Below are 25719 nucleotides of genomic sequence, written 5' to 3'. Positions count from 1 at the left end.
GTCAGAAGTAAAGAAGAACAAGAACATCCCTTATGCACTGGAATTGTGTTCTCCATCCGTAACCCTATTCACTGTTAGTTATTTTGGCGTTAACTTAAAACTATGATAGCTTTAATGCCTGGATATATGCTTTATTTTTTCTTTTATCTAAGTGGGTTCTGAAAATTCAGTGCCCATGAGATCTACTGTATGATGTTGCATACACTAAAGTCAATATACCGTACATATGGGTAATTCAAGTCATTTTCCAAAGGTAGTTGCCACTTAGGCTTTTTTTCTCTGTTAGTATTGACTGGAGAACCTAACCACTGTATTTCATATACTCTCATGTAAGAGACTGAGGAAACAGGCCCAGAGAATCTTGGTAAATTGATCAATGTCATGCTGGTAAAAGGCAGAGTTAGGATTCTATCTTGGCCTTAGACTCCTGACAGGCAGAGTTGCTGGAGAGAGTATATTTATCATAAAGAAGGACCAACTTTAATTTTGAGAACAAGTTTCATTTCAGTATAAATTTGTTTTATTTTAATATATTAAAATCTGTACCACTAACTATGTGTAATTTAGTATAGTACTCTTGAACAAAAATAAATGGTAGCAATTAATCTGCCCCCTCTCCAGCTACATGTCTGTGGGGAGATCAATCATCCTTTCACTGTTTCAGCACCTGGATAGAAGACCCATCCCGGAATCTAGTGTATGCTGTCACACCACTTTGTGAAAAATCCTGGCAAATAGGTAAACATGAATAAGACGAGAAAATACAACAAAGAAGAATGCAAGTTTAGAAGATAATAAATAAGCTGTTATGGGTTCATCAGAAAAGTTTAATCAGTGGTACAGACTGATTTGTGTTAGACTGTAGCTACGGAGAATGGCTGTTCTTAGGAAGGAAGGTGCTGTCATTGAAAGGGAAGGTCAGTTACTAAGAAGGAACTGTATACCCATTCTGGTAAATGAGATATGTAATTTTAGTTAGAGTTGATCTTTTACTAAGGATCTAATTATCTCTGGAGGAACTCAGAATCTCAGTATCTCAGAACCGGATGGCAGATGGTGGCATTCACCTGCCCTGAGAATGCTACCTTGTGAGGCCATTCTTAAGTAGTTCATGCCTTCACCACTATGGGATATGTCTACTTTTTTCCTAATTCCAACACCAGAGTAACATTCAACCATGGCCTGTATCTTGACCATCTAAAATTGTTGTGATATGGCCATGAAAGAAGGAGAAAGTAGCTGCTCCAAGAGGGGTAAGCAGCATTCAGCAGGAGTGACATTTGTTGAACATTTTCTGTATACATAGTAATGACCAAAAAATAAAACAAAACAATACAAAACCTTCAAGCAGGTGTAATAAAAACACGAGCTGTTAAAAAAAAAAAAAAACTCTGGTTATTGCTTTCCTTAAACAGAAGTAGTCATAGTACTTAAGTACCAGAGGCAACCTTTTTCTTCATTTCCCAAATACAAATTCCATGTGAGTGGATTACACCTTTTACACCTACAGGTGATTAAGAGTTCATTTTCTGCTGGGAAAGATACCCGTTGGCTTTGAAGAGGACAGAGTTTTGGATCTTTGAGGGAGAACCACAGGGAGTGAGGAGAGAAAGTGAGGGGACTAGTTTTGCTTCTCAGAGAAACCAGTCCTACCTATGGGGCTTCCTGAAGTGAAGATAGAAAGAAAACACTTTCTTTACCTTCTTGCTGTAATTTTTGTTTACTAGTTTGACCTTTAAAAAACTTTTCTAAATAACTTTGTTAGATTAAGCAGCATTAATAATTAAGTGAATATCTGTGAGGGAAGAAAGGTCAGGGCACTCAAGAAGTCAGATCTTTGGTGTCTGGGACTTGGGACTATTTTTATTATGATGTCAAATTTCACTTCTAAATAAACACATATACATCTTTTTAAAATACTTTCCAGGACCTGGACATATAAAGATGAAGAAAACCCCAGCTGATTCTTGAGCAACAAGACTCCAATAGAGAAGCAGATATAAGAAGAAACACATAGGGCACAGTGGTAAGACAATTATTGTAGACACCTACTAAGCCCTGCCTAGATTCCTTTTTGAAGGAAAAATGAGAGGTGAGGTATAGTGGAAGTTGATGTGGATAAGAGAGGAGAAGAGGAGGCAAGTATGTGCACTTCAGGAAAATGGAGCAATGTCATTAAAGAAGTAGAGATATGAAAAACAAGCTGTATTTTAGAGACTGCAAGTGTGAGAGGGAGGTAGACAGGAGCATTTTGGTTATGGGTGTATGAATTATATAAGCATGTCATTTCAGGTAGGTTATAGATTGGTTAGAAGAGACCCCTCTGTCTCCTCTGTGAGAGTATACACAGAGAGAGAGATTAAATGTCTGATTTATTTAGTAAAGGCCACAAAAACTTAGCTGAAGCAAGGTAGCCACATAAAGCAGGGGCAGAACATGTCTCAAAGTAGCTTTTCTTGGATCCCCCAGGTTTCCCAAAATAACACATACAGCTGCCAATGACATCATATGCAAAAGATAAAGTCTATCTGGATCTCAGAAACTTGCATATTATCATTCGGGAAGGACTTCCACAGATAATCTATGACTATATAAGAAATATTTATAGACAGAGTTTTCTTGGTTCTTGACCTTGATATAAGCAATTTCAACAAAACCCCACCTCCTCTCTGTACCTAGGGTGAAGGGTGGGTTGTGTGTATCAGGAAAGTGTGAATAGAACTGGTTAAGACCCTAGGGATATATTCATACCCCCCCTCTTTTTTTTATCTTGAAAAAATCCTCTTTTGTTTTTAAGTCAGATTGAGTAAATTTATGGTTTGGAACCAAAAACATCTTAACTAGTACATTAACAAGTCACCAACTAGTGCCTCTGCTCCTTCAGTTTAAAAGGTGAACAAATAGATATGGGGAGGTTTATAATTTGTTCAAAAACTAACTTTAGAAACCACATAATTTTCCTATGTATCTAGTACTCTTCCTCCATGCCATATGGTTTAAAGAGGGTAGGCTGAAACCATGTTCTTTAAGATGTAGTTTGTAAATATATATGCAACTTATTTTAAAAATATCTATTATTATGTTAACATCTAAAGATATCCTTGAACCATTTTCTGAAAGTGGGTACTCTTGATTTCATTCATAAGCACATGGTGCAAGAGGTTTAGATTACGGATTTGCTACCATCTAAGTTTTGTTCTGTTCAAAGCTCTATTCAGAGTCCCCTGAGTTGACTCGAAGAAAAATGAAGAATACCGAATGGAAAGGATGGCTAGGTCAGCCAAAAATCCATCCTCATTATTAAAGAAATAATTTGAACTGTGAGCTCTTCTGATAAGGATTGGTGTATATTCATTCAACAGTCTTTGTTTTAAGGGATTCCACCAGCTTCTCTTTTTATTTTTCATATCATAGACCAAAACCTCAAGAGAAAAACATCATCAATTTAATATTTATCCACTTGAGGGTGCTATAAGATCATGTGGGTATCAAATTTTCTACTGTTTACCAGAAAACCTACTGCCAACTAAACAAGGATTCAAGGGTTCAACTAAATCTGTCATATAGAGTCATATTAAGATAATTGTTTCTCTCTTACACCTCTATTGTTTTTAGTTACCTGTAAAATGTTTTGAGGATATTATTTTAATATAAATCAGTTCATTTTCATTGTTTAGGATTGATTAGCTCAGTAATTTTGAATTAATTTTTCCAAGAGGAAAGATCACTGACTTCAGTTCTAATTGAGGGCAGTTAGTGCTGAACAGACCCAGAGGTGAACACTGTAAAATCTTAGGGCAGAGCATGTGTGGGGTTGTTGGTGCGTTTACATCATAATCCATATACAATGTACCCGGCACTCCCAGAGATGTGCGATGCTTGACTATACACTCTGGCCACCTGCAGTGCTATTCTCAGCCAGCCATTTTCCCCATGTTTTTCTTTGTTTCAATAAAGGACTTGCATATAGAAGGAGGATATTTTAGAACAAATCCATTATGATTGTTGAAAAATACAAGTTAAAGACATGTGTGATGCTGACATGGAATAGGTCAGAGTACTTATTTCAAGTACTTTGTCATGACTGCTTAGAAAGATTTAAACATACATGTTTCTTAGATTCCTATTTTGTGGCCATGTCCCAGAATACTATTGTCAGGGAACATGTCAACATTATAACCAGGAAAAATTGACACTTTAATTGATGCTAAATAAATCGTATTTCTTGTCACTACATTCTAGATTAGTCTGATACTCATTTTTAATCCAATTTGGACATTCCTTAAAAAAAAGAGTGATTGATTATCTTTTTATTATTAAACAGTAACTTTTTAATTTTATTGATGACAGAACCAGAGGAGAATTTCAGAGACCGGAAACTTATTATTTGTTTAGTATATAGTCCTTCTCCATTTGCTGGAAAATCCAGCAAATCTGGGTAAAGATTGAACTTTGATCCTATTCACTTTAGGTATGACATTTTATTAATGGTAGACACAAAGTTGTCAAGTTTCCAAATGCAATTGATTTAATGAATTAATTTATTCAGCAAATATTTGTTGAGGGTTAGGCATTGTTTCAGATGTTAGGGATAAAATAGAAAAAAAAATTCACCAAGATTATTGCCTTCAGGAACCTTATGTTCTGGTGGAGGGAGACAGACTCAAGCAATAAAAATAATAAGTGAAAGACATAGTATATTAGAAGGTGATAAATCCTATAGGAAAAGAGGTAAATCTGGGTAAGGGCTATTGGAAGGACAGAAGTTGGGTGTAGTAGTTTTAAAATAGAATGCTCAGGGACCATCTCATTGAGAAGTGAGCAAAAACTTGAAGGAGATGAAGGAATTAATCATTCATCCTATTTTGGAGAAAAGGGTTCCTGGCAGAGGGAAAAGTCAGTACAGAGGTCCTAAGGCAGAAAGGTACTTGATGTATTGAGGAACAGCAAGGAAGACTGTGGCAAGAACAGAGTAAGCACAGAAGTGCAGGGTTTGTAGGCTATTGGAACTTGGCTTTTACTCTTTTTTTTTTTGCACCCCTCTTTTCCCTTCCCTATTCCCCCACATCCCCAAACCTTAGTTCATATCCATGGGTTGTATATATAAGTTCTTTGGCTTCTCTGTTTCCTATACTATTCTTAACCTCCCCACCCCATCAATTTTATTCCTACCAATTATGCTTCTTATTCCCTATACCTCCCCCCATTCTTCCCCTCCCCATCCCCACTAATAGCTGTCCATTTGATCTCCATTTCTGTGATCTTATTCCTGTTCTAGTTGATTGCTTAGTTTTTGTTTTTGTTTTTTTAGGTGCAGTTGTTGATAGTTATGAGATTATTGTCATTTTACTGTTCATATTTTTTATCTTCTTTTTCTTAGATAAATTCCTTTAACATTTCATATAATAAGGGCTTGGTAATGATGAACTTCTTTAACTTTACCTTATCTGGGAAGCACTTTATCTGCCATTCCATTCTAACTGATAGCTTTGCGGGATAGAATAATCTTGGATGTAGGTCCTTGCTTTTCATGACTTTGAATACTTCTTTCCAGCCCCTTCTTGCCTATAAGATTTCTTTTGCAAAATCTGCTGATAGTCTTATGGGAATTGCTTTGTAAGTAACTGTCTCCTTTCCTCTTGCTGCTTTTAAGATTCCCTGTTTATCTTTAATCTTGGATAAGCTAACTATGATGTGCCTTGGTGTGTTCCTCCTTGGGTCCCATTTTTTGGGGATTCCCTGGGCTTCCTGGACTTCCTGAAAGTCTATTTTCTCCAACAGATTGGGGAAGTTCTCCTTCATTATTTCTTCAAATAAATTTTCAATTTCTTGCTCTTGTTCTTCTCCTGGTACCCTTATGATTCAGATATTAGAGCACTTAAAGTTTTCCCATAGGTTCCTAAGCCTCTCCTTATTTTTTTGAATTCTTGTTTCTTCATTCTGTTCCAATTGGATGTTTATTTCTTCCTTCTGCTCCAAATTGTTGATTTGAGTCCTGGTTTCCTTCCCTTCACTGTTGGTTCATTGTATATTTTACTTTATTTCACTTTGGGTAGCCTTCATTTCTTCCTTCATTTTGCAACTGAGCTCAATCAGTTCTTTGACCATCCTGATTACCAGTGTTGAACTCTGCTCACATAGGTTGTCTATCTCCTCATTGCTTTGCTCTTTTTCTGGAGTTTTGGTCTGTTCTTTCATTTGAGCCATATTTTGTGTTGGTGCATCTGTTATGCTGTAAGGGGGCAGAGCCTTAGGAATTCGCTGGGGTGGGGCAACCCTCTTTGCTGTGTTGTGGCACTGTCTGTGGGTGAGAAGTCAGATAGGGAACAATGCTGCTTGCTTGCTTGCTCCACTCTAGCCCCACTTTCCAATGAACTCTCCTGTGAGAATGGGGGTTTCCCCCACTGTCACAACCCCTGCAGTATTGTACAGTTAGTTTTGAGCCTTTACTTTCCCATTCAGCCAGCCCCACCTTGCCTGTGTTGTCCCCACCTCACTGGGTCCTCTGTGCTTGGCTGCCCATCTCCCATTTCCTATCTCCCATCTCCCGTCTCTGATCTCCACCCCTCCTACTGGTCTGGGTGAATGTTTCTTTAACTCCTTGGTTGCTGGACTTCCATGCAGTTTGATTTTCTGGCACTCCTAGTTTACTGTTTTTAAATTGCTTGTTACCCTTCCTTTGGTTGTGTGAGGAAGCAAAGCAAAGCATTTCTACCTATGACTCCATCTTGGCCAGAATTCTGTGCATCAGTTAGAACTTGGCTTTTACTCTCAGTTAAACAGGAGTCACTTCAGTATTTTATATATATAAAGGTCTGTCTGGAAAAAGTCCAGCCATTGTTAGTATAATGAGAATGGTTTGTGTGACATCAGTGTAACCTGGCAGTCAAGGAGAGTGCACTGGAATGTGCATGTGTGAACAGTGATGACATCACTGTACTAGTCAGTGGGGACGGTAGACACCATTGAGTGAGCATGTGTCCTGTGTGGCCCTCAAATTCAAAATGACTGAGCGAGTAGAGCAATGAATCTGCATCAATTTTTTCATTAAGCTTGAATATTGCTCCACAGAAACTATTTGGATGATTCAGAAGGCCACAGCTATGGGCAACTGGTGATTGGCAGCTTCATCATGACAACGTGGCTGTCATGTCACGTTGCAAATTTTTGGTGAAACATCAAGTTACCCAGGTGACTCAGTTCCCCTGTAGCCCATATTTGGCCCCCTGCAACTTCTGACTTTTCCAAAAACTGAAATCACCTTTGAAAGGGAAGAGATTTCAGAGTGTTGATAAAATTCAAGAAAATATAAAAGGGCAGCTAATGGCAATTGGGGGAACTCTGTGAGGTCCCAAGATGCCTACTTTGAAGTGGACTGAGGCATCATTGTCCTTTTACAATGTGTCTTGTATCTTCTTCAATAAATGTCTCCATTTTTCATAGCATGTGGCTGGATACTTTCTGGACAGACCTCATATGACCTCCTTTACCTTTTACTATCCCCCTTCCCTCTGATGACCACTATACTATTGCCAGCACACACACACACACACACACACACACACACACACACACACACAAAAGAGGTTTATATTAAGAAATTGGCTCATGTGGTTATGGAGGCTGGCAAGTCCAAAATCTGCAGGGTGGGCTGGCCAGCTGTTAACCTTGGAAGAGTTGATACCCTACTTCAGGTCTGAAGGCCATCAGGCTGGAAACCTAGGGAGAGCTGATTTTGCAGTTCAAATTTGAAGGCCATTTGCTGGCAGAATTCCCTCTTGCTCCATGGAGGTTGGTCTGTTGTTCCATTCAGGCCTTCACCTGATTGAATGAGGCCCACCCACATTGTGGCGGGCATTTTGCTTTACTCAATATCCACCAATTTAAATGTGAATCTCACCTGAAAACATCCTTATGAAAACATCCAGAATAATGTTTGACTGCATAGCTGGGCACCACAGCCCAGCCAAGTTGACACATAAAATTAACCATCACAATTATGTTGTACTTTAATGCCACATTTTAAGACCGTGAAGCTTATTTGGAGCAGTGCAACCCATGATGGAAAAGCAGCTAGAAACCATGCTATATGAAGAACAACTGAAGGCACTGGGGCTTTAGAAATTCTGCATCATTCAATCTACTGGGTTCCACACTTGTCCATACCTACTGTCTTTCTGAGTTGAATCATCACTATTTATGTCAGAGTTGTAATGTAATTATAGATATTTCATTGTCTTTTGGTTTGAAATTACCTTAATTTCCATTATCAATGGAATTTCTAAGCTTGTAATGCTTTTACTTTGCTATCTTCAAGATGTAGACCTTAAAGAGATATGGCGACTTCTACAAAACAAATTCCATGTTGGACACTGTGTAAATGTTATCTCCCATTTTTCATGAGTCATTGATTCCAGATAACTTTCCTTTTTGAGCTTTAAAACCACACTCTAAAACTCTAGCAGCCTGGGGCTTTGCTGTTAGCCATTCCATGTCCATTTCTGTGGTCATATTTCAATTTCTTTTCCAGTAACAACAACTAAACCAAACATCATCATGTTAGAAAAGATTTTTTTATTTGTGTTTTTGTTGCTATTTTTCTGTAACAATTAGACTTTTCATTGGCTGATGATCCAGAATTTGTTGTGTTCATTTTCAGTGGGATGATGGTGACTAGATGAATATGAAAATTGTAATTAATTCATTTGCTTGCTTATTGAATATCTATTTGTGCCAAGCACCTGTAGGTGCAGGGAGTCCAGTGATGAACAAGCCATATGAACACCCTAGCTGAAAAAAGGTAGCATGAATGATTATTGCTGATGTTTTGTTTTCATCATGATGAATCTTCCTTAAATCTATACCCATGGACTTAGATATGAAAGAAAAGTGGATTGTTTTTATAGGTTTTATCAGTTCCACAGACAAAAACTACTACCCTTGTTAAAATGTAAAGATTTAGAGAAGAATTAAATTCACCATAGTATAATATAATTTCACAATCAAATAACTTCTCATCGATTATCTCTGTACAATTAAAATTTTTCAAGCCTTTGCCATTGTCTCTTCTTTCTGGCCAAATTAAGAATAACTCATTTTTCTGAACAAAAGAGTCCCTCCCTGTAGGACCCTTGGGATTAGTGGCATAGAACTGAATCAATGAAATGTTTACATCATTTCCTTGGAAATTTGCTTTATGGAATATTTTGAATTGACGTAATCCCCTTTCCCAGTGTTCATGGACAGAATTGAATTGTAAGTGTTCATATAATAGATAAGGATATCAAACAATAATATGTTTTACACAAGAAATATTAAGTGGATTGATAGCATATTGCCGCTGAAATTTTCTAGGCAATCATGGTATTTACTATTTACCTATATATATTTTTTCAAACATTGATGCCTGATCTTGTTTTAGAACTCATACATGAGGCTTTTTGGCATGCCTATCCATCTAGGATGGATAGGCATGTGTTGTATGCCCTTGAAATTTTCCTGAAATGCTCTCATAAATGTTTATTTTAGTTTCTCCTAAGTTCCATGAAAGACCCCATGTTCACCTGGGGCATGTGACATACTTTTTTTCTAAGTCTAGTGTTACCACATCCCATCTCAAGTCTTGGAGGAAACCATGAAAATTCTATTAGGTCTTCCTCAATTGAGCCTCTCTTTGCCCTCTTGTAGTGCATTATGTTGGGGTTTTTTTTTTAAGGCCATTCAGTGTGCAAACCTCTATTTTGTCTTTGATTGTGGTTTCCTATGTTATTAAAGTCTGAAACTCTTCAATTTTATTAGAAAGGAGAAGTTAATCTCTTCCTTGTCCTCCAGAAAGTTGCTTTTCTTTTATTCTCTAGTAAATCATTTTTAGATCCCATCTTCTTCCTCTCTTCCAGTAAGTTCTCTTTAGTCTTATTTTGTGAATCAGTCTTCTAGCTCTCTCTCTCTACATTGCATATCTAGATTATGGTCATTATAGTAATAATAAAATTTGACTCTACAATCTAGCTTATATATCTATGGCAATTGGGGATAAGGTATGACAATATGACTTATGAATTATTCATTTTTTTCTGGCCCAAATGATTAAATGGTGAACTTCTCAGTTGGGCACATGAGAAGGATACTCATTATTTTAGGGGTTGTCAATAATGGTAGGAATGGAGAAAATCAAAAGCCTTGACTCTTGCAGCTATGACTGATTAAACCGGTGTTTTACTAACCCTTCCATAATAAATACTCCTGGCTTCCACCAAAAAATGGGAAAAATATATGAAACAAATATTTTCAGACATTTTACACCAGGTGATAGAGGGCTGGAGTGCCTGAGAGAAGGGAATTAAGCTAGGGATGTCCTACAATTGCCTCGTTTTTTGGCTGAGCAATGGTTCACAGAGCTGGAACCCAGACAGAGCATGGCTGCCTCACTAAGCCAAGAAGACAGATACGAGAGTTCAGGGAGGGTTAAGCAACTGGAATTTATGGAGCAGAAGACCAAAGAAGAAGGAGCTAAGCAGAAAAACAACTACATAATTTGAATAGACGCCCTTTGGGTATTTGACGGACTACTCAGCTGTACATGGTTGGGAAATGTTTGAATTATGACCAACTAGGGTGTAAAGGCCTATTGATATTGAGGGAATTCAAAGAGGCTCCCCCAAAGTCTATATTTATAGTTTTAGTCCTTAAAAAGAAGGCTAAAACTAGCCCTTGAGTGAAGTCTATTGTAGACTCACCTTAACAAAGTTGAAAAAGAAGCCTCAAAATGATCAAGTTAATCTCCAAGTAAATTAATTGCCTGCCAGAACAAATCTTAATTTCTTTTAATGAAACATGACAATCACTCAACAATAAAATTCACTATGTAATATCCATCAAAAATTACTAGACATGCAAAGAAGTATGGATATGTGACCCATAGTGAGGTGAAAAATCTGTGAATAGAAACAGGCCTAAAAATTATAGAGATGATGGGATTAACAGACAAAGACTTTTAAAGCAGCTATTATAAATATGTATAAAGATTTAGAGTGAGAATGGAAATATAGGCAAGTAAAGAGAACTTCAGCATTTTCTATGTAGATTTCTCCCTTGGAATTAATTCTGCAGCAAGAATGGGGAGAGGAGAGAGTGGTGGTAAATCCCTTTTCCTTCTCTTTTTCTGTGGGTTACTCTCTGGGAATCACCCTTTGTCTCTGGGACTTGGGTGGGCTTTCTGAGGTTCCCCACACCATAGCAACTGGGGAGCAAAGGGGCAGGGAATGTGGAGGGCTGGTACGGCATAGCAAATGCCTGCTAACATCCCTAGGACATTTGTGGTCCAACAGGTACATAAAAAAAATTAGTGAACATTTATTTCCCTGTGTCCACAAGAACAAAAGGGCCCAGAATATAGGTGAGAAAGAAAGATTAAGCAGACTTGCAGGAAGTTTATGTCTTTCAGCAGGGTCAGAAGACCACTGAGTAAGATGGGGGGAAGATCAGAACAGGATGCTGCCACATCTCAGTAGATTGTCAATGTGGTGGGGAAACATGGTCTCCAAGGATACCAGTTTCTAAAAATGAAACCATTTAAAACTCAAAGTGGACAACCCTTCTGTTTGGAGGTCATGTCATTGGCTAAGCGCCCCAGCTCAACAACAACCAGGGAAGAGGACAAAGGAAAAGCAATCAAATGGTACAGAGTTTTCATTTTGGTACATCTCTGTTTGTTTCTAGTTAAACAAGCTAAAAGAAAGTGATTTACTGCTCTCCAATTGCTATACTAAGCACCTAGCTTTACATTTATTACTGGATAATGTTGGAGGTGTGTTCATTTCTCTGGAGGACTAAACATGAAGCCAGACTACAAATCTATGGAAAGCTAATGTGTTTTGTGTAGGTAAGCAATTTAATAACTAGTAAGAAGGTACATAATTGAGAGGAAAGGTAAAGAAGCACAGTAGACAACTAAAAATAAGGGTTTTTCTGTATCATTTTAGAAAAGATGTGATGAATAAGTACTTGTATTCTTTATTTTGCCTTATCAGCAAATACACAGCTGCAATAAAAAACCCAAAACTCCATTTACCCTATCAATGTGAGCTGAGAGAACTGAATCCTATGTCCAGCCTAAACAGGATGGTGTAAGGGGAATACACATTTAGACTCAGCCTTAATGGTTAGTCCCTTGCTATTCACATGGTAAAATTCACTATTACCTTATCATACTCATCACACTATAATTTCTCTGGTACATAGACTTTCAGTTCTTCAAGATTTGGTTTTAAAATGCCATCTTGTTTTAGGTCACTTGAACTTTGTTGGTTCTCAGTTCCTAAAATAATCTGGGCCTTTTCAGCTTTAAAGTTCTGTGACAATGTGTTATTTTGGGTTTCAAAGCCCTTTATGTTGGGAAGAATATTTTCTTTTCAGAGAAAAATACCCCAAAGCCTAATTTTCTCATTAATATCAAATTGACTCATTAATGTGAGCACATCCTCCTGTGACAATAGTTTGGAAAGAAAATTAAACTAACAACTGTAGCAGAAATGGCTTCTCATTTTTTAGGAATTAGCAATCTGAAAAGGAGCTCTTATGTTGTGCTTAGTGCTTATATTTCTGTGAAGCTAATATAAATGCTAAAATAACACAACAAATCAAACTATTCATATTGGGAAGTTTTATATAAGTTTTATGTACATACTTACATAGATATCAATATGTACACATAAATAAATGTATCATGGCCTTTTTGTATAAAATTTGGAAATTAAAACAAAGGCGGAAGTTGTTACCATTATTTTTCAACATTACTTGGTCAGCCCACACTGGTAGATTTCATAAATTCCTGAATATCCTGATAATTGGAGCTGAGAAGTAAATTGAATTATCAAATAGGCCCTAGTAGTCATTTGTTGTATTTTCACTGCCTAGCATTTATTTTTCCTAATTTTTGTAACTGTATCTACCTTTTTCCCTTTCTCTGTCATTTGGCTTTTTCTGGTCTAAACTACTGAGTCTAAGGATAGGCATATGATTTAGTACAGGCCAATTATCACATTTTATTCCTCTAATTAAATTGATTGGTTTAGGAATGAATAGATGACTTGTTTTTGTCCAGGGAGAGTCAAACGCAGTAACTGAATAAACTATTGAAAGGACTTTGTATTTTTTACTTTACTTTTCAGTTTGTTTTATTGTTCTTTTACTATTTTTTTCTGGACTCCAACCTGAAACTGCTATCAGATGCCCTGCCACTTTGAATGAAGTCTAAATGAAAGACACTAGAGCTGAGAGATGGAAAGATACTGAGTCCCAATGACATCCTTTGAAATGATGCGGGGGTGGGGGTGAAGCCGGACCTGAAGATAGAAGTACCCCTATAGTTTTCAGATATATATGTCAATAAATTCCCTTATCTGATTAGACAAGTTTAAGTTAGATTTTCTGTCACCTGCAGAAAAAGAACACTATATTGGGTATTTTCCATTTGCTCTCAGAGTCACTCTTTACTGTTCTCTAACCACGCTGTATCCCAGGGGACTGACCTATCTGGACTGCATCATAGAGATTTTTTTCCCTCTGGCTCTTTTGGTTGTGTTCAGCAGTTGGAAATCTGTTCCCAGAGTGAAGTCAGGGCATTTATTTCCTAGGCATTCTCCCTGGTAGGTAATATTAGGGTGGCCGTTCCCAGCCCTACCCAGAGGCTTTAGTTCCTGTCAAGTGCCCTTCTCTCTCCAGGTGTGAGCAGCCATTTCTCAGTGGGTGTATGCCATCATATGTAGGGGAGTAATACCTCCCACAGTGCTAACCCTAGGATATAGCATTATTCCTAACTGATTTTCTGTAATCCTTTCCACCCATTTTTAGTCTCTCTATTAAATTCTCAATTATCTAGTTTGAGTGAGCCATCCTTCCTGCCAGGACCTGAATAACACATACTTCATTCATTTTGAAGACCAAAATGAAAATGCAGTAGTTTTAAAAGACATAATCACATTTACCAATTTAATAATTAATTGCTTGATACTGAATGCTCAATTAGTATCAACACAGGACTTCATATTTTTTACATTATATGGATTAAATTTTTTTAAATTACATTCATTGGGGTGACATTGTTTAATAAAGTTATATAGGCTTTGACTGTATAAATCTATGATATATCATCTGTATATTGCATTGTGTGCCCACCACCCAAAGTCAAACCATATATAAGGTCTGTCTGGAAAAAGTCCAACCATTATTAATATAGCAAGAATGGTTTGCATGACATTGATGTAACCTGGCAACCCTGGAGAGTGGACTGGAATGTGCATGTGTGAACAATGATGACTTCACTGTACTAGTCAGTGGGGGCGGTAGACACCATTGAGTGAGCATGTGTCCTGTGTGACCCTTGAATTCAAAATGACTGAGCAAGTAGAGCAATGAATCTGCATCAAATTTTTTGTTAAGCTTGAACATTGCTCCACAGAAACTATTTGGATGATTCAGAAGGCCACAGCTATGGGCAACTGGTGATTGGCAGCTTCATCATGACAACATGCCTGCTCTTGCATCACTTCTTGTACAGAGTTTTTTGGTGAAACATCAAATTACCCAGGTGACTCAGTCCCCCTACCACCCAGATTTGGCACCCTTCAACTTCTGTTTTTTCCTAAAACCAAAATCACCTTTGAAAAGAAACAGATTTCAGACCATGGATGAGATTCAGGAAAATACAGTAGGGCAGCTGATGGTGATTGGGAGAACTGTGTGAGGTCCCAAGGTGCCTGCTTTGAAGGGGACTGAGGTGTCATTGTCCTATTACAATGTGTCTTGTATCTTCTTCAATAAATGTCTCAATTTTTCATATTACATGGCTGGATACTTTCTGGAAAGATCTCATATACCTCCTTTACCATCCCCCTTCCCTCTGATAACTACCATACTATTGCCTGTGTCTATGAGTTATGAGTTATTGTTTATTTTTCTTTGTTCATTTGTTGCTTTCAGTTTGATATCCCACATATGAGTTAAATCATATGGTTCTTTACTTTTTCTGTCTCACTTATTTTGCCTAGCGTAATATTTTCAAGATCCGTCCATATTATTGCAAATAGCAGTATTTAATCTTCTCTTGTGGCTGAGTAGTATTCCATTGAATATATGCAGAATATTTTCTTTATCAGTTATCTACTGAAGGACACTTCAGTTGTTTCCATGTCTTAGCCACTGTGAGTGTTGCTGCAATGTCCATAGGGGTGCATATATTTTTGTAAATAAATGTTCTAAAAATTTTCAGGTAGATACCATAAGAGGGGTTGCTGAGTTATTTGGTTACTCTATTCTTAATTTTTTGAGGAACCACCTAAAGACTCTACAAAAAAAAACTATTAGAAAAAGTAAACAAATACAAAATCAATGTACAAACATCTATTGCATTCCTATATATTAACAATGAAATTTCAGAAAAAGCAATGGAAAAACTATTTCTTTTGCAATTGCAACAAAAAGAATAAAATACCTAGGAATAAACTTAACAAAGGATGTGAAGGATCTTTACACTGAAAGCTATAAAGCATTATTAAAAGAGACTGAAAAAAACCCACAAAGAAATGGAAAGATATTCTATGTTCATGGATTGGAAGAATCAACATAGCTAAAATGGCCGTAGTACCCAAATAAATATAAAAATATAATGCAATCCCCATCAAAATCCCAATGGCATTTTTAAAACAGAAATAGAACAAAAAATAATCATCAGGTTTTTATAGAGCCACAAAAGACCCAAAATAGTCAAAGCAATTCTGAGAAAAAGAGCATCAAGCTGGAGATACCATACTCTCTCACTTCAAATCATACTACAGAATGGCAATAATCAAACACAGTATGGTAGTGGCAGAAAAGGAGACTCATAGAACAGTGGAGCAGAATTGAGGGCCCAGAAACAAACTCACACATATATGGGCAAATAATTTTTGAAAAAGGAGCTAAAAACACACAATGGAGAAAAGAAAACCTCTCCAATAAATGGTGCTGGGAAAATTGGAAAGTTACATGACAAAGAATGAAATTAGAATAATGTTTGGCCCCATATACAAAAATTAACTAAAAATGGATCAAAGACCTAAATAAGACCTGAAACAATAAATTACATAGAAGGAAACATCGCTACTAAACTTATGGATCTTCGTATTACAAAGGATTTTATGAATTTGACCCCAAAGGCAAAGGAAGTAAAGGCAAAAATAAATGAATGGGACTATGTCAAACTGAAAAGTTTCTGCACAGTAAAAGAAATTACCAAGAAAACAAAAAGGCAATGAACCAAATGGGAGAAGATATTTGCAAACAAAAGCTCTCACAAGAGGTTAATATCCAAAATGTACTAAAAAACTCATACAACTCTACACCAAAAAAAAACACAAACAATCCAATTAAAAATGGTTATAGGACCTGAACATAACTTCTCCAAAGAAAACATACAAATGGCCAACAGATATATGTAAAGATGCTCAACTTCACTGTCTATTAGGGAAATGCAAATCTAAACTACAATGAGATACCACCTCACACCTGTTAGAATGGCCATTATCAATAAAACAAGTAATAACTGTGTTGGAAAGGTTGTGGAGAAAAAAGGGAACTTTCGTTCACTGCTGGTGGGAATGTAAACTGGTATAGCCACTATGGAATTCCTCCAAAATTCCTCCTATCTTCCTTCATAGTGTGAAGATTCCTCCAAAAAATTAAGAATAGAGCTACCATATGACCCAGCAACCCCGCTACCTGAAAAATTTGAAATGCATGGAATTTTAATAGGTCATTGGTGAAGGTAATTGGGGGGCTGTTGCCATCTATATAAACTGGTACTTATTTCAAGATTTTGGATCCTTGTTTAGTGTATTCTTCCCAGAAACTAACCTTTAATGAAACCATGGTAGAATCCTTTCTTGCTATCCATAGTAGCTCTATGTAAGCATCACAATATTCTCACAAATTTACATTTTTACTTCTTCAGGTACTAGAAAGAGAGCTACTTGGATTTCTGCGGATAAGTTCATAAAGAAATAATCTAGAAATGTGTGTAAATTAAATAAGAGCAACCTATATTCAAGTAAAGCATTCATTTATTCAGTGAATTTACCTTCCATGATGACTTGCTCAAAACCTTCTTTTGCACCATTTATGTTAAAAGGTTTCTCTATGCAAACTAACAATATTAATATAATTGTAGATTTATGTTAAAAATACTTAAGGGAATACACTTTCCATAGGTTTTTATATACTTCTTGGGGACATAGCTGCAAATGCTCTAATTTCAAATTTATTCATTGAATCAATTTCTGAAGAACTAAACTAGTATCATATCATTACTCTGAATATTTTGTTATAAGATTACTATAATTTGTCATTCAAATTTTTTTACCACGTTAACCTTTCCTTCAAGTAGTCTGAATGTTGAGCACTAATAAGTTTTTTAAATTATATAATATTTTGAAAATTAACTATAATGAACCTATGTAATAGATTAACAATATGTGGGTATTCAGTATTAACCTGAGAATATGGAATATATTTAATATTCAAGATGAAGCAAAATATTATTTTACTTTAAGTTGAGAATACATTACTAAATTAATCGTTATTTCCTCACCTGTGTTTTCACTGATGGCATAATTTACACATTGAAAAACAGTTCAAAATAATATTAAAGATATGGTTGCATATTTTTTGAACCATAATGTGTATTGATGGTAATAATGGTAACAAGATATTTGCCTTGTGCTTTTTGTGAGCTTGTGTTTTGGTAAACTGTCTCTATTCTACGGAAATTTGTTAGTTTAGTTCAACATTTTATATTTATTATATCAGTTTTCAGAATAAATATATTTTATCTACGCTTTACATTTTATTCTCACTGAGTTGTGCCTGGCAATCTCATTATTTTTTTTTAAATTGTATTTTTATGGTTATCATTATCATTTCTTATTATGTATATTTGTGCTCCTCCCTCCCTCCCTCCCTTCCTTCCTTCCTCTTTTTATTTAATCTTTATTGTATTTTTTTCATTACCATTTAGTCCCCTTATATGCTCCTCTCCCCAGCGATTATCACACTATTGGCCATGTCTGTGGGTTCTTTTTTTTTTTTTTTTTTTGCTTAATCCCTCTACCCCTCCCCTCCCCTCTTCCACTAGCCATTATCTTGCCTTCAATTTCTAAGTCTGTCTCCATTTTGCTTGTTAGTTTAGTTTGTTCATTAGATTCCACATGTGAATGAAATCATATGGTATTTGTCTTTCTTTGATCAGCTTATTTCACTTAGCATAATGTTCTGTAGGTCCATCCATACTGTTGCAAGGGGTAAAGAAAGGCCACTTTCTTTTCTTCTTTTTTATGGCTGAGTAGTATTCAGTTGTGTAAATGTCCCATAATTGTTTATCCATTCATCTACTGATGGACACTTGGGTTGCTTCCATATATTGGCAATTGTAAATAATGCAGCAATAAGCATAGGGGTGCTTATGTTCTTTCAAATTAGAGTTTGGGGTTTCTTCACTTATATTCCTAGAAATGGGATCACTGGGTCAAAAGGCAGATCCATTTTTAATTTTTTGAAGTTTCCATGCCAACTGCTTCCCATGGTATCTCCACCAGTCTGCATTCCCAGCAGCAGTGCAAAAAGGTTCCCCTTCCTTCACATCCTCTCCAACACTTGTTTGTTGATGTATTGATGATAGCCATTCTGACAAGCGTGACATGATAGATATCTAATTGTGGTTTTAATTTGCATTCCTCTGATAATTAGTGATGTTGAGCATCTTTTCATGTCTATTGTCCATTTGTATGTCTTCTTTAGAGAAGTGTCTATTCATATCCTTTGCCCATTTTTTATTTGGGTTGTTTGGTTGGTTTTTTTTGGTGTTGAATTTTGTAAGTATATTATAAATTTTGTATATTAACCCCTTATCAAATGCATCAGTGAATATGTTCCCCCATTCTGTGAGTTATTGTTTTATCTTGTTGATGTCCTTTGTTCTGCAAAAACATTTTAGTTTGATGTAGTCCCATTTATTTATTTTTTCTTTTGTTTTCCTTGCCCAAGGAGATATATCCAGTAAAATAATACTATGAGCAATGTCTGAGACTTTGCTGTCTATGTTTCTTCTAGGATTTTTATGGTTTTGGGTCTAACATTTAAGTCTTTGATCCATTTTGAATTTATTCTTGTGTGTGGTGTAAGAAGCTGGTCTAATTTCATTTTTCTGCATCTATCTGTCCAATTTCCCCAACATCATTTATTGAGTAGCCTATCTTTAGTCCATTGTATATGCTTGTTTCCTCTGGCCCATATTAATTGACTATAAAGGTGTGGGTTTATTTCTGGGGTATCTATTCTGTTCCATTAATTTATGTCTGTTTTTATGTTAGGACCATGCTGTTTTGATTACTATGGTCTTATGGTACAGTTTGATATTAGGTAGGATGATTCTTCCAACTTTGTTTTTCTTTCTCAGGATTGCTATTGCTATGTAGGGGCTTTTGAAGTTATGTATGAATTTTTGAAATATTTGTTTTAGTTCTATGAAATACATCATTGGACTCTTGATAAGAATTGTGTTTAATCTATAGATTGCTTTGGGTAGTATGAACATTTTAATGATGTTAATTCTTCATATCCATGGCATGGTATGTGCTTCCACTTATTTGTACCTTCTTTTATTTCTTTCTTCAGTGTCTTATAATTTTCTGAGTACAAGTCTTTTACATCCTTGGTTAGGTTTATTCCTAGGTATTTCATTCTTTTTGAGCAATTGTGAATAGGATTCTTTTCTTAATTATTCTTCCTGTGAGTTCATTATTGACGTATATAAATGCAACTGATAGCCCTGGCTGGTGTGGCTCAGTTGATTGAGTGCTGGCTTGCAAACTGAAAGGTCACCAGTTCAATTCCTAGTCAGGGTATGTGCCTTGGTTGAGAGCCAGGTCCCCATTTGGGGGCATGTGAGAGGCAACTGATGGATGTTTCTCTTGCATATCGATGTTTTTCTCCCTCTTTCTCCTTCCCTTGCCTTCTCTCTAAAAATAAATACATAAAATCTTTAAAAAGTATTTAAAAATGCAACTGATTTCTGCATATTAATTTTGTATCATGCTACTTTGCTAAATTCATTTATCATTTCTAGTAGTTTCTTGGTGGAATCTTTGGGATTTTCTATGTACAGTATCACGCCATCTGCAAATAATGACAGTTTAATTCTTCCTTTCCAATTTGGATGCCTTTTATTTCTTCTTCTCTGATCTATGTGGCTAGGACAGCTGTACTATGATGAATAAGAGAGGTGAAAGTGAACATCCCTGTCTTGTTTCTGATCTTAAGGGGAACGCTTGTAGTTTTTACCTGTTGAGCATGATGCTGGCAGTGGGTTTATCATATAAGGCCTTTATTATGTTTAGGTATATTCCCTGTAACCCTATTTTGCTGAGAGATTTGATCATAAATGGATGCTGGATTTTATCAAAAATTTTTTCAGCATCTATTGACTGAATTATGTGGTTTTTATCCTTCATTTTGTTTATGTGGTGAATCACATTTATTGATTTGTGAATGTTGTACCAACATTGCATTCCCAGAATAAATCCCACTTGATCGTGGTGTGTGATCTTTTTGATGCATTGCTGTATTTGGTTTGTGGCTATTTTGTTGAGGATTATAGTGTCTATGTTCATCAGGGATATTGGCCTGTAATTTTCTTTCTTTGTAGTCTCTTTATTTTGTTTTGGAATTAGGACAATGCTGGCCTTGTAAAATGAGTTTGGGAGACTTCCCTCCTCTTGAATTTTGTGAAATAGCTTGAGAAAGAGAGATGTTAGTTCTTTCCTGAATGTTTGGCAAAATTCTCCTCTGAAGCCATCTGGGCCAGAGCTTTTGTTTGTAGGGAGTTTTTGATTACTGCTTCAGTTTTACTAGGAGTAATCTGTCTATTCAGGTTCTCTGATTCTTCCTGATTTAGTTCTGGAAGATTGTATGTTTCTAAGAATTTATCTATTTCATCCACATTGTCTAGTTTGTTGGCATATAGTCGTTGGTAATATTTTCTTACTATCCTTTGGTGTCAGTCGTTATTTCTCCTCTTTCATTTCTGATTTTATTTATTTGGGTCCACTCTGTTTTTCCTGATGAGTCTGATTAAAGTTTTGTTAACCTTGTTTATCTTTTCAAAGAACCAGCTCTTGGATTCATTGATCGTTTGTATCATTTTTTCAGACTCTATTTTGTTTATTTCTGCTTTGATATTTATTATTTCCTTCTACTCACTTTGGGTTTTATTTTTTGTTTTTTTTTTTTGAAGTTCCTTTAAGTGTGAGTTCAATTGTTTATTTGAGCTTTTTCTTGTTTTTTTTTTTTTGAGATAGGCCTATAATGCTATGAATTTCTCTTATAGGATTGCTTTCCCAGTCTGCAACAGATTTTGGATTGTTGTGTACTCATTTTCATTTATTTCAAATTATCTTTTGATTTCTTCCTTGATCTTGTTTTTGACTCATTCATTGTTTAATAACATGTTATTTAGCTTCCATGTGTTTGCATATTTTCCAGTGTTATTCTTGTGATTTATTCCTAGTTTCATAGTACTGTGGTCAGAGAAGATGCTTGGTATGATTTCAGTCTTCTTAAATTTATTGAGACTTGTTTTGTGTCCTAAAATGTGGTCTATCCTAGCAAATGTTCCATGTGTACTTGAGAAGTTATATGTTCTGCTTCTTTGGGGTGAATTGCTCTGAAAATATCAATTAAATCCATTTGATCTAGTGTGTCAATTAAAGCCTCTGACTCCTTGTTGATTTTCTGTCTGGAAAATCTATCCATTGAAGTCAATGATGTGTTAAAATCTCCGACTATGATTGTATTTCTGTTGATCTCTCCCTTTATGTACATCAATATTTGCTTTACTTACTCAGGTGCTCCTATGTTGGGTGGATACATTTTACAAGGATTATATCTTCTTGTTGGATTGTTTTCTTTATCATTATATAGTGTCCTTTTTAGTCTCTTACTATATCTTTGTTTTGATGTCTATTTTATGGGTTATAAGTACTGCTACTCCAGCTTTTTTTTCTTTTCTATTTGCATTAAATATCTTTTCCATACCTTTACTTTTAGTCTGTCTGTATCTTTCAATCTGAAACGGGTCTCTTGAAGGTAGCCTATATATGGGTCTTGTTTTCTTATCTATTTAGCCACCCTATGTCTTTCAGTTGGAGCATTTAAGCTATTTACATTTAAGGTGATTATTGATAGATACATATGTAGTATCATTTTATTGTTAGACTATTTTTCTGTTTTATCTTTTTCTTTTTATTCTTCTTTAAAACAAACCCTTCAACATTTGTTGTAGTACTGGTTTGGTGTTAACAAACTCCTTTAGCCTACTTTCTTGTCTGGGAGCTCCTTATTTCTAATTTGTTTTTAAATGATCACCTTTCAGGGTAAAGTAGCCTTGGTTGTAGGTCCCTGCTTTTCATCACCTTGAATATTTCATGCCACTCCCTTCTGGCCTGAAATGTTTCTGTTGAGTAATCAGATGACAGTCTAATTGGTGCTCCCTTGTAGGTAACTACATTCTTTTCTCTTATGGATTTTAGGATTCTCTCATTGTCTTAAAGCCTTATCATTTTAATTGATATGTGTCAGTGTAGGCCTCTTTGGGTCCAATTTGTTTTGGACTCTCTGAGCTTTCTGAACTTGTGTGTCTTTTTCCTACACCAGATCAGGGGAGTTTTGGGTCTTTATTTCTTCAAATAGATTCTCCTTCTCTTTCTCTCTCTCTTCTCTTTTTGGTATTCTCATGATGTGAATGTTGTTATGCTTCATGTTGTCCCAAAGATTTTTTTCTTAACATTTAAAAAAATTTAATTCTTGTTCAAGTATAGTTTTCTGCCTTTTACTCCCATCCCAGCCCACTCCCCAGCCCTCCCCACCTCCCTCCTATTTTCACCCCCCTTGTTTTTGTCCATGTGTCCTTTATACTTGTTCCTGTAAACCCTTCCCCTTTTCCCTGAAATTCCCTCCCTTCTCCACTCTGGTCATTGTCAGCCTGTTTTCTATTTCAGTGTGTTTGGTTATATTTTGCTTGTTTGTTTGTTTTGTTGTTTAGGTTCCTGTTAAAGGTGAGATTATATGGTATTTGTCTTTCACTGCCTGGCTTATTTTGCTTAGTATAATGCTTTCCAGTTCCATCCATGCTGTCGTAAAGGGTAGGAGCTTCTTCTTTCTTTCTGCTGCATAGAATCCAAAGATTTCTTAAGATCTCCTCATTTTTTTAAATTCTTTTTTCTTTTTCTGTTGTGCTTTTTTTCTTTTTCTGTTTTTTTTTTCTACCTTGTTTTAAAACTCACTGGTGCAATCCTCTGCTTCACCTAACCTACTGTTTATTCTCTCCCATGTAGTATTTATTTCAGATATTGTCTTTATTTCTGACTGGCCCCTTTTTATGATTTCTATGTCTTTTTTCATGCTGCTGAGTGTCCTTATAAGCATTACTCTAAACTCTATCTGATAAATTCCTTGCCTCCATTTCATCTAGCTCTTCTTCTGGAGAATTATCTTGTTCTTTCATTTCAGGTATGCTTCTTTGTCTTCCCATTTTGGCTGCTTCTTTGTATTTGTTTCTATGTATTAAATAGATCTGCAAAGATTCTTGTGTGGCCTTTGTCATGTGGTGCTCATGACTGGCCCCGGTCAACCTATTTGGAGCTACCAGCAATCCAAAGCTTGTGACTCCCTCTGCTAGGCCTGTTTGTGTGTAGAAAGAGCCAGGCTGTGCACCAAGGCCAGCCTTTATAAGCACCAGGCCCTAAGAAGGGTCAGCTGCAGTCTCAGAGATCCACCTTAGTTTTTAAGCTAATGAATGATATAACGTCCAGCTGTAATCAGCAGCCTGGCTTAAGCTACATAGGGTGAGTCAGAGTAATTCCCGCAGGTGGGGCTACTGCTCCTTTTCAGGCTGATGCCTTTCAGTAAGGGGTGCTCTGCCTGAGAAAGGTGACTTCCATAATATTAGTACTGACTCCGCACAGGGATCCTGCCAGCTGTTCCTCCAGTTCTCTCCCCAGAGCCACCAACCCCAGACTATCCTCAAGCATCTCTAGTCTACATTGCCCTTCTTCTGCTGGAGCCCATGGCAAGTGGCTGAAAATGAAATTTTGTGGTTTGGCCCTGTAAGAGGCTCTCTGAGTCTCCAGCTCTCACTCCTTGGCAGATAGAAACCTGGCTGCTTTTCACAGCTGGATGTTATCTGGGTTCTTTTTGGGCCCTGGTGCTGAAGGCTGGGGAGCCCAGCTTGGGGTTTTGACTCCATACATCTCAGGGGGAACCCTCCCAAACACTGAAATATCTCTCTAAAACCTCAGCTTCCATCCATGGGAGACCAGCCAGCTCTTTCTCACCTCCTCTGAACTCCCTACCAGTCTTGTTGTGGTGAAGTGGTTTCTTCTGTTTGTCCTTGGTTTTGAGGCTTCTCTCCAGCTAGTGTTAAGTTAGTTGTCCAGTATGATTTCTCTACAATTTAGATGTAGTTCCAGATTGGTCCTGGGAAGAAGTTTGTGTAGCACTTCTGTGCTTCTTTCTTTTTTTTGCTTGATTACCTAGTGGATTCTCTACTTTGTTAATTTTTTCCAAAGAATTACATTTTATTTATTTATTAATTCTACTTTTTTTCTGTTTATAACTCACTGTTTTTGCCATTATTTTAATATTTCCTTCTTTCTGTATTGCATTCTTTTTTAACTGCTCTCAATTTAAATGTTATATTAGTCATGATGAATTGATATCTTTGTTATATTAAATAAATCATATTCAAGAACATGGGATATATTTATTAATTCAAGTGGATATATATTTATTCTCATTCTTTAATTATTTGTAATTGTGTAAGGCTATGGCTGCTTCTTTTATCTTTGCTTTAATTGTATCTCATTGATTCTGATATATATATTTCTTATTACCATTACTTTTAGAAATATGAAATTTCAGTTCCACTTTGTTTTGAGTTCTTTAATAGAATTATTTAACTTTAGACAGGCCTATTTATGTTTTGATTTCATTATTAATTTATGTTTTAATATGAGAGAATAATTTTCTTATCATTTCTACTTTATAAAGCTCATTGATAGTCTTGGGACCATAACATATGGTCTATCTTCATGAACATTTATGTGCTATTAGAAAGAAGATATATTTTCTATTTTTGGATGCAAAATTGAAATATATTTACAAATTTATTTTTTTGGTTATGTTGTTTAGGTCCTCTATATCTTTATTTTTTATATACTTGACCTGTCTTGGACTGCCAGTGGCATATTAAAATTGCATATGATTATTTTATGATTCAAGTTATTTCTCCTTGCATACCTTATAGTTTCTGCCTTGTAAATTGATTGTTATGAAAAATGGTGCATACATATTCAACATTGTTTTATTTCCATTGTGATTCATGGTCTTTTGCATAATATCATGTGATTTATTACCTTATTTAATGCTTCAGGTATTAAATTCTGGCTTGTTAGATATTACAATCACAACTCCTACCTTCTTTTTGTTTGCATTTATTTTTGGTATACCTTTGCCCATCTCTTTCTATTTAAACTTTCTGAATTATTTTGTTTTGGGGGTTCTCTTATATAGCACAGAGTTGGGTTTTGCTCTGTAAGTTAAAGTATCTTTTTCTTTTAATATATTAATAAAAGA

The 25719-nt window shown here is 36.0% G+C and overlaps 1 long non-coding RNA gene across 1 annotated transcript in view; it reads left to right on the top strand.

Annotated features, from left to right (window-relative positions):
- Positions 1–25719, top strand: part of LOC123826806 — a 37227-nt gene that overhangs the window by 297 nt on the left and 11211 nt on the right. Inside the window, exon 2 of the long non-coding RNA XR_006787134.1 lies at positions 1928–2026. This is a non-coding gene — a long non-coding RNA (uncharacterized LOC123826806). The remainder of the gene's footprint in view (positions 1–1927; positions 2027–25719) is intronic.

Source organism: Phyllostomus hastatus, unplaced genomic scaffold (genome assembly GCF_019186645.2).
Source record: "Phyllostomus hastatus isolate PE091 unplaced genomic scaffold, TTU_PhHast_1.1 phas_contig_86, whole genome shotgun sequence".
NCBI classification, from domain to species: domain Eukaryota; kingdom Metazoa; phylum Chordata; class Mammalia; order Chiroptera; family Phyllostomidae; genus Phyllostomus; species Phyllostomus hastatus.
Note: the sequence above shows the minus strand (reverse complement) of the source record. Positions and strands in the feature narration are given on the sequence as shown.